Here is a 10,038-nt window from a genome sequence, read left to right as displayed (position 1 = left end):
TGTAGGCAGTACCTATCTTCCCCCTAGCAAGATAAGCCTCTACATCCTTACATTTGTCCTCTAGCCATCCCTGCTTAGCCATTTTGCACTTCCTGTCGATCTCATTTTTGAGACGTTTGTATTCCTTTTTGCCTGCTTCACTGGGGAAAAAACTGGGAACATTTTGGAATTCTAGAAATTTTTCATTGTTTCAGTTTTGAGTTAAATTTTTGCAATTTTGATGAGTACTGATACTCTAACAAAGAGTTTCACTGTTGCCTACTGCTGCAGAATAATACTGCAGCAATAAAACATAAACAAGAGAAAAACACCAGTATAAAAGTTACAAAGAAAATGCTCCATTTGTAACAACAAAACGCAATGTACACACAAGCGTTTGCTGAAAGCAAAATGTGTCAAAGGCTTTAGGACAGAGATTGTGCAATGCTTCATAACAAAAACTATTTTGACGAATGTGGCGTCACAACTGTTTAAGTTAGGTACATTTGAGCAGATGCCAGTGGGTTCATGTACATGCACAGAGCTACCCAGAAAAAATTTTCTGGCACACCAAAGGTGCGCAGAGCAATCTTTTTTGTAGGGAGTAGTAGTGTCCACATAACCAGCATTTATGTTAAGTGATTTTGCTGTTCTGTCTTTTTTTGCAGCTCTCACGTCAGATGAAAACAAATAACTGCAGCTATCAAGTGAATTAAAATACATTCCCATAATTATGAAGGACTGAAATATGTTATTAATTTGTTTTCTGATTTTATTTTACTTCCACGTTATTTGCAGTTAAACGTAATCACTTTGCAGAACAACTAATTTATTTTTGTCGGTTTACTAAGGAAACATCGCTTCTGTTAGTCTTTTTTGCACAGGCATTCTGTTTCTTTGAAACAAAGTGTTTCATTACACACTATTAAGCACTCCGTCTTCAGGCCACGAGTGGCCTGCTGGGACCATCCAACCGCCGTGTCATCCTCAGTGGAGGGTGTGGACAGGAGGGGCGTGGGGTCAGCACACCGCTCTCGCAGTCGTTACGATGGTATTCTTGACCAAAACTGCTACTATTTGGCCAAGTAGCTCTTCAATTGGCATAACGAGGCTGAGTGCACCCCGAAAAATTGCAACAGCGCATGACAGCCTGGATGGTCACCCATCCAAGTGCTGACCACACACGACAGCGCTTAACTTCAGTGATCTCACAGGAACTGGTGTATCCACTGCAGCAAGGGCGTTGCTGCATTCCACACTATTAGCTAGTTTGCTAGTCACTGAATCTCAAGTGCACGTTTTTCATCTTCTGGCATGTATGGCATTATGCCATAGTAAATAATGGAACTTGAAATAATGCAGTAATAGTACCCCGAGAATATTGACATCTCGAAAGCCACACTGAAATGCTTTAGCGGAATTTTACATATCTGCCTCCCGTGAAACAGTCTTTTTTTTTCAATTGCAAGACGTGTTTAAACACTTTCCTGGTTCCTCCTCTAGGCCTCACATTATTTCTTAATTTGTGTTGTCCACATCTTAAATTTACAGAACAGCATTCTCTGGTAAATTGTAGACTGAGAGCACACCATGTTAGTTTACTCCTGAAGTAGAATCTAATAGGTAGGTATACAGTTTCTTGATTTCACAAATAAAATTATTAATTTTTATATGGTTTGAAAATCATGAAAAGCATGCTGTTATTAGTTCTGGCATATCGAAATAGATGTTTATTTTTAATATAATAGAGGGAAACATTCCACGTGGGAAAAATATATCTAAAAACAAAGATGATGTGACTTACTGAACGAAAGTGCTGGCAGGTCGACAGACACACAAACAAACACAAACACACGCACAAAATTCAAGCTTTCGCAACAAACTGTTGCCTCATCAGGAAAAGGGAAGGAGAGGGAAAGACGAAAGGATGTGGGTTTTAAGGGAGAGGGTAAGGAGTCATTCCAATCCCAGGGGTGAGAAGACTTACCTTAGGGGGAAAAAAGGACTGGTATACAGTCGCGTGCGCACACACACACACACACACACATATCCATCCACACATATACAGACACAAGCAGACATATTTAAAGACAAAGAGTTTGGGCAGAGATGTCAGTCGAGGTGGAAGTGCAGAGGCAAAGATGATGTTGAATGACAGGTGAGGTATGAGTGGCGGCAACTTGAAATTAGCTGAGATTGAGGCCTGGTGGGTAACGGGAAGAGAGGATATATTGAAGAGCAAGTTCCCATCTCCGGAGTTCGGATAGGTTGGTGTTAGTGGGAAGTATCCAGATAACCCGGACGGTGTAACACTGTGCCAAGATGTGCTGGCTGTGCACCAAGGCATGTTTAGCCACAGGGTGATCCTCATTATCAACAAACACTGTCTGCCTGTGTCCATTCATGTGAATGGACAGTTTGTTGCTGGTCATTCCCACATAGAATGCATCACAGTGTAGGCAGGTCAGTTGGTAAATCACATGGGTGCTTTCACATGTGACTCTGCCTTTGATCGTGTACACAATCTGGATACTTCCCACCAACACCAACCTATCCGAACTCCGGAGATGGGAACTTGCTCTTCAATATATCCTCTCTTCCCGTTACCCACCAGGCCTCAATCTCCGCTAATTTCAAGTTGCCGCCCATCATACCTCACCTGTCATTCAACATCATCTTTGCCTCTGCACTTCCACCTCGACTGACATCTCTGCCCAAACTCTTTGTCTTTAAATATGTCTGCTTGTGTCTGTATATGTGTGGATGGATATGTGTGTGTGTGCGCGCGAGTGTATACCAGTCCTTTTTTCCCCCCTAAGGTAAGTCTTTCCACTCCTGGGATTGGAATGACTCCTTACCCTCTCCCTTAAAACCCACATCCTTTCGTTCAAAAATGGTTCAAATGGCTCTGAGCACTATGGGACTTAACATCTGAGGTCATCAGTCCCCTAGAACTTAGAACTAATTAAACCTAACTAACCTAAGGACATCACACACATCCATGCCCGAGGCAGGATTCGAACCTGCGACCGTAGCAGTCGCGCAGTTCTGGACTGAAGCGCCTAGAACCGCTCGACCACCGCTGCCGGCCATCCTTTCGTCTTTCCCTCTCCTTCCCTTTTCCTGATGAGGCAACAGTTTGTTGCGAAAGCTTGAATTTTGTGTGTATGTTTGTGTTTGTTTGTGTGTCTGTCGACCTGCCAGCGCTTTCGTCCGGTAAGTCACATCATCTTTGTTTTTAGATGTTTATTTTTATTTTTGCAAGAAATTTTTATTCCTTCTTACTGGCTTTGTGCAATACTAAGTGGATGTGAACCTGACAGGAAATGCTAAATGACTGTATTGTAGAGTACGAATAAAAAATCTATGCTAAAGTCACCAAATAGCAAAATATTTGCATACTTTGAGTTGTAGAGTCTAGTTTTGAAACAAATATTGTGGCGATGAGTGCATTCTAATTTTACAATTCTTATATGTCCTAATTACAGTCCTCACAACAATAACTGCAAATGCCCCTTTCAAACAAAATGTCACACTGCTACACAGGGTCACGTGATGTCCCGCTATACATGAAATTCACAAACAGAAATGTGAGTGTGTACGAGCAGAGCAAACACGGAGTGTGGGCTTGCTATGTCATCATAGCTGCCCGTGCGCTGTAATTCCTGTCTCCTGGTGCTCTTTTTTTATTTATTTATCTTACAGCTCTAAACACGTATTTAACATGCATGGGCAATGTTACAATAATTACATTTAGATTATTGATACACAATATAAATAGATTACATGCTACTAAGTAAAACATCATTTAAAGTATATTTAACATAGCATTCCTGAGGTCAAATCATGTCAGCACCATACTGTATGGGCACTTCAATACAAGCCATTTTTTTAACTCGTTTTTAAAAATTCTACCAGAAAGCTGTTTCAGGTTGTATGGCTGAGAATTATAAAATATTGCTCCCTTAATGAATGGGGTATTTGTTGTTAGATTCAATCGTCTGCTCACCATATGAAAGTCTGATTTTTGTCTTGTATTGTAATCATGGATTTCCATATTCCTGTTTGTCATTTTTTTGTCTTTTTCCACTAATAATACTGATTGAAACATATATACTGCATAGATAGTCATAATATTAAACTTAATAAACTGGTTTTTACATGAAGTTTTGGGTCTTACTTTTGCCATAATTCTTATTACTCTTTTCTGCAATAGAAATACCCTTTTTATATTGTATTGGCTACACCCACCCCACAATACAATTCCATAAGATAGATGGGGATACACCAGCCCAAAATACGCTATTTTTATTGCTTCAATATCTAAATATTGAACTAATCTCCTTAGTAAATACAGACTAGATGTTACTTTACCACAGACATGATCTATTTGCTGATTCCACGAAAGTCTGTCATCTATATATATCCCCAGAAATTTACATTCTGAACAGGTATTTTCCTGAATGTCCTCATTTAGAACAGTATTTTTATTTGAACTACTTGTCTTAAAATAAATTAAATTAGTTTTGTTAATATTGATCCTCAGGTTTTCTTTTTCAAAATGTGTTTGGGCTTTTTCAACAAAATTCTGTACCACTGAATTTAGGTCATCATTACTACATGCGCAGCAAACCCCAGAGGTGTCATCAGCATACATAGTAATACGATGACTGGTGTCTAATACTTTTGGTAAATCATTCACGTAGCAAATAAACAACAAGGGGCCCAAGATAGAGCCTTGTGGCACACCAAAATTTATATTCCTTATCTTTGATCTTCTTTTTGCAATTACCTCTCCATTATGATACACAACTTCTGTGCATTGTTGTCTATCTTTAAGGTAAGATTCTATTAAAAGCAACAGTTTCCCTCTGACACCATTATAAGCAAGTTTACTTAAAAGAGCGCCATGAGGACTCTGTCAAACGCTTTGGAAAGATCTAAAAACACTCCAGCCATTTCGTAACCCTCATTTATTTTCTCCATCAGACAGTGTACAAACTGTACTGCTGCAGATATGGTGCTCCGACCACTTCTAAAGCCATGTTGGAAATCTCCTATTAAGTTATTCATATTATAGTGCTCAATTAGGATTTCTAGCATTATTTTTTCAATTAATTTGCCAAACACTGAGGTTAAGGCAACTGGTCTGTAGTTCTGTGGTTGTTTTCTTTCCCCTTTTTTATATAAAGGTTTAACTATAGCAAGTTTCAGTTTCTTCGGGAACACACCTTCCTCAAGTACACAATTTATTAGATGGACTAATGGTCTGGCTAACTCAGCCTTGCCTTTTTTCAGTAGAAAAGGAGAGAATTCATCCCATCCAGCTGATCTTTTATTTTTTAGGTTAATTAGCTCTGTTACGTCCTTGATGGTTACTGTAGGTAGCTTACAAGAGCCCCGTACCTTTTCCTTATCATATTTAAACTGCCTCTCCTGTTTCATGCAAGTATCATTTTCAATAGCATCTATAAAGTAATCATTAAATATATTGCTAACTATATAAGGATCAGAAAAATTATCATTATGTATACTTAACTCAATATTATTAATTTTAGTTTTTGAATCAGTGTACCTCATATCATTAACTATTGCCCAGCACGACTTTGAGACACAGTCAGAATTTCGGATCTGTTTACTAATATGTTCTACTTTCCTTCTCCTTACTTCCTTGCGATACTCATATTTATATTTTTTATAATCCTCTTTATATGAATCAAGACTGGTTTCTCTGTGTAGCTTATACATATACTCCATTCCTTCTTTGAGCCTTTTCGTTTTTTCATCCAGTTTTACACTTTTGACTACTGGAGGTTTATTTTTATTTACATTGATCTTCTTTGCCGGGATAATAATATCAATATGTCTAGTCAAAATTTTTACAAATACTTCCCATTTGCTGTCAACTCCCCTTTCTCTATAAACTGATTCCCAAGATTCTTGACCCAAAGTTTCCTTTAGCAAGGTGGTGATGTATTCAGAAAATAATCTTCTATTCTCATATTTTTTGTTTTGTTTCAGTTTATTAAGACAACCAATCACTAATAATTGTCCTAGATGATCAGATATGTGCCCGTTTACAGTCTGTGCCGACACAACATTTTCATAATTGGTCATTACATGATCTATGGAACTGCTGCTTGACTCAGTTATTCTAGTGGGCACATGACCAAGTAGATCTTTAATATCATAGGATCGTATGCAGTCTTGCAAACCTTTGCATTCCTGGCTGTTGCTTAGTGTGTTTATATTAAAGTATCCTAACATTATAATATTTACTGTATTGCCACCCTTGCTTAGCTTCCACAATACACTATCCAGTGCTTCCAGGAAAACCTCAAGATTACCAGAAGGGGCTCGATATATACCTACCACAACAAGTGGGACGGATACAATCATTAACTTAATTATCACTGCTTCAAAGTCTTTCTCGATACAATAATCCTTAACCCATGATACTTTTTCTACAGAACTTGCTAGGTTACATTTCCTTACGTAAGTAGCAACACCCCCTCCTTTATGTTCTGTTCTACAAAAAACGATGTAAGATTATACTCCTGTAACTTATAATACTGAATATTATGGTTAGCTTTTTGATGCTCTGTAACCACGATTACATGTGGAGCTAGATCTGTAACTAAGGCCTCAAATACATCGATTTTGCTACCCAAGCCCTCAACATTATAATGTAAAAATGATACATTAGTACAATCATGAGAGGATATATCCTTCTCAAGGTTAACATTATCACACAAATTCATAGTTTGTAAATTGGGAACACTGAGGGATTTCTTGTCTGCATACACACTGCATGTACATCAGGAGGTACGATGTCAAATACCGAAATGCGTGAAACACTGCTGCATTGTGCATGGCATTTTAATTTATCACTTCTTTGCTACTAACTCTAATCGGAACATATTTCACAGACATTATCCACATACGCTGCTGAATGTGCCTAGAAAAGAATACCTTTGTAAGACAAGTAGTGCAGGAGATATGACATAAACATTGAGATGCACGAGCAACTTCTACATCGTGGATGACATTTTAATTTAATATTTCTTTACTACTTACTGTATTCACAACACATTCTGCAGACAATAGGCATGTATACCACTGGATGTACCTGAAAAATTACAATGTTAAACATCATATAGTTCAAGAAATACAATGTCATAAACATTGAGCTGCATAAAAATGAAACTGCACGGTGAAATTCTCGACGTGCAAGTGAAATATATGTACAGATGTATGTGAAATATGTTAAATGTGTGTGAAATATACTTGACATGAGCATATGCAGCAAAGCCACTAATAAAAAGGTCTGATTTGCTACAAATGAGTTACAGTCTGGAAAGAAATACTGTAGGGGTAAGAACCACCAGCCTCTCATTGGGGATAGGTTAGTGACATGGAAGTTGCCTAAGTGACATCCAATTGTGTGACTTCTACCAGGCCACTGGACCACACATCATTATTATTATTATTACTGTTGTTGCTGCTGCTGTCATCATCATCTCAACTGTGGGTCATCAACATTATCAGCATCATCATCATCATCATCATAACTGTGGCATTTACAGGTGCCTACACATATCATGGTAGTGTATTGCATTCATTCACTTTGTGAGTTGCTTGTGTGACATTCTTTTTTGTGAGTTGTTTGCTCACTTACTGTTCTTCAGTGTAGTATTCTCTGAATGGTGGAATAAAAACCACTGATTTTTGTACTCATCCAGTTCATTGGATCAGCAACAAGGATATTCTCCTTTTGGCAGCAATTATTTCCAGCTCCTCAAGTGCATCAAGTCAGCCACCTTCCCCTCCCACGCACAATCTTCCCCCAATCTGTTATCTAACTTATCCAAAGACAACTTTGAGAAATCTTTCCTTGCTGCTGTGGAGTGGCACCTGTCGTGCACTCTTTGTTTTGTAGAATTTCATTTGGAATATTACAGGGCATCTGCTAAGTCACTCCCAGTTTTTAAAAAACTATAATTTCTGTATTTATGAATCAGTTTTCTTAGAACTACTTTTGTTAGAAATGAAACTCCTTGAGGTTGTGAGGTTGTGTTTAACATAATTTTAAACCTCCACATAAGGTCCACCATTCTCTACACATTTTTTAAACAAGCTGATACGTTGATGTGTGTAACATTAGGTGGAAAGTTGGCTAAATCATAATATATTACTGCTTCAAATTCATCCAAGTTCCTTGGTTTTCTCGTGTAAACCACCACCTTAGCCCACCCCTAGCCAAAAACACACACACACACACACACACACACACACACACACACACACACACACACACACACACACATGGGGTTAAATCAGGCCTGCGGGCAGGTCTTTCATGCTCACCATGTTCGCCAATCCAATTTCCTGGGATATGATGATGCAATCATTCACAAGCAACACTTGCAAAATTTGCAGGTGCTCTGTCCCGCATGAAGTGAAGCTGTGGGTTTTTCCAGTGTGAATTACTGGTCATACGTGACTTTGCAGCATTTCCAAGTATCTTTTGCCATTCATTGTATTTCACAGGAAGAAAGGACCAGTGATTTTGGATGGAGTGATACTGCACCATGCTGTCACCTTCGGACACCTCTGCTTTTTCAACACATTCGTGTGGTTTTCTGGCTGCCCAATAATGGAAGTTATGCCCATTTACAAATCCTCCAATGTGGAAAACTGCCTCATCAGTCCACAGAATGTTCTCAAAAAGGTCAGGCCAACCATCATTCCAACCCAAGAAAATTTCTTCTGTCGCTGTCACAAGGAAACAGTTCCTGCATGTAATTTGGCTTCCACAGGATAAAAGTGAGATCTTTTGTAAAAATCATTACAACTGTGTAAATGAAAGACCAATTTCAAAAGATCCTTGACACAGTGATTCCTTAGGGCTCCTCATGAATATTTCATGAACTCTGTCAACATTTTCTGGTGTTCTCGAAGTTGATGGTCTTCCTGATCTTCTTGCTTCGGCAATCTCTCTGCTATTAGTCATTTGGAATGGCAGTTGTTAATTGTTTTTGCGTCCATTGTTGTATGATGCCTCGTTCAGCCCTCCACCCTTTGTAATCACACCACAGGTCCGCAGGCTTTGTAACAGGTTGCTATTTTGACCCATTCTTCCACTGTTAATGCAGGTGACATTTACCAATTGAAACAAAAGGGGGAAAAAAACCATAAAGAATGCTGTTTCTAGCAAAAGTAGTAATAAGAAAATGGGTTCATAAATAAGGAAATTATAACTGTTTAAAAATAGGGAGTGACTTATCACACACCTTGTACATACCCAGTCATATGGAATGCTACCATTGCAGTAGTATAACACTTCTTCAGGCTTCTATCACTGTGCCATGAATTCATTGCAGATAGTTCAGAAGAAACCTGAATAGAGTTTCTAGAGTGCATGGAACTAAATTTCATTTACATCTGCACATATATTACGCCAGTTTTTTGTCACATTTTGACTCTAAACTTAACTGGTCTACTTTTAGACTTACTTTTTGTACTTCTGTAGGTAAGTTATTGCATTCGTCTTGCAGCTTGCTGACTGCGTTAGTCACATTTTGTACTGATGCACCCACTTGGGATTTTGTCTCTTGAGTTTGAGATTGTGCTTCATTAAGGTTTTGTAAATCACAGGGAAGTTGTTCCTGTTTATAATCAATGGGGTTACTTTTCTATTAATGTATTTATATTGTGGGATATGTCGGTAATTATTTCATGTTTTAGTTGTTTACCTACACTAATCAATTTCCTGCATAGTGCATCAGATAATTCATTGCATATAGTTTTGCTCACCTAACTGAACTGTTGACTAATACAATTCTAGAGATTGTTAAATGCCTGATTTTGCTGTGGAAACAGTTATCCTACACTTTCCTGATGATGATTTGTGAACTGCCATGTCATATCCTTAAGTTGTGTTATTTGTTGCATGAGTTCTGTCATGTTGTTACTAGTATTCACACTGTTTTTACAAACTGTTTCCTGTTCTTGCACCTGCGATGTCACGAGCAAGAAATTGAAGGAATTTTCCCTGTC

The sequence above is a fragment of the Schistocerca americana genome, chromosome 6, assembly GCF_021461395.2.
Source record: "Schistocerca americana isolate TAMUIC-IGC-003095 chromosome 6, iqSchAmer2.1, whole genome shotgun sequence".
Classification (NCBI taxonomy): Eukaryota; Metazoa; Arthropoda; class Insecta; order Orthoptera; family Acrididae; genus Schistocerca; species Schistocerca americana.
Note: the sequence above shows the minus strand (reverse complement) of the source record.